Source organism: Mustela nivalis (genome assembly GCF_964662115.1).
Source record: "Mustela nivalis genome assembly, contig: HAP1_SCAFFOLD_2662, whole genome shotgun sequence".
Taxonomy (NCBI): domain Eukaryota; kingdom Metazoa; phylum Chordata; class Mammalia; order Carnivora; family Mustelidae; genus Mustela; species Mustela nivalis.
In genome coordinates, this window is record NW_028134003.1 from 37,332 (window position 1) to 38,216 (window position 885).

Below are 885 nucleotides of genomic sequence, written 5' to 3' on the forward strand. Positions count from 1 at the left end.
CCACTTCATTTGTGCCATTGTTCAAAATTAAAACATACTTCCTTTGGGAAATGCCTTAATTATAACTATCTACCTTTCAGGAACAGGAGGAGTAGATTATTCAGTGGTATCTGACAGCTGTTATGTGCTGATGTGAAGAAGAGGAAACCAGACTTCTTAATCTACACTTTCTTGGTTTACCATATTAGAAAGCTTTGTTCTCTTTCCAAGTTCACAAGCTTGCATGCGAACTTTTGAGGACAGAGGATACATGCTCACTTGTTCCACACTTCACAGTGAATTTCCCTACAGTGTCAGACTAAGACCAAAACAGCTGCAAGGAAGGTGAAAATTAGAGAAAAATGCTACAAATGGAAAGATTTTCTATTAAATCATGTTCTTCCCCAGTATATCATGCATCTAAATTAGTATAACAGTGAATTAATATCAGTGTACAACCTGTTCACCATCTACCTAGCAGTTTTCTGTGGCTCTCATCAACAGGCAATCACTACAATTCAGTTATTCTAATTTGTCTCTGAGAACAAGAAAGGTAGTTGCTCCAGCCTTCTCCTTGGTGGATAAGTGATAAGCTTCATTAGAAATAATATCCTACAGAGTAAAGTGTTCCAAATGAAAGAACAAGAAAAAACCTCAGGAAAGACATTAATGAAATGGATATAAGTAATCACCTGATAAATATTTCAAAGTAAGAGTCATAAAGATACTATCTGAAAATGGGATAAACATGGATGAACACGGTGTTCATGAAAATACCAAACAGACTTCAGGGAAGGTGGTAGAGTAGAAGGGTCCTGAGTTCACCTCATCCCACAGAAACACCTAGATAACTGTTATATCAGTGCAATTAACCTAGAAAATAACCCCAAAGACTGGTAGAATAGA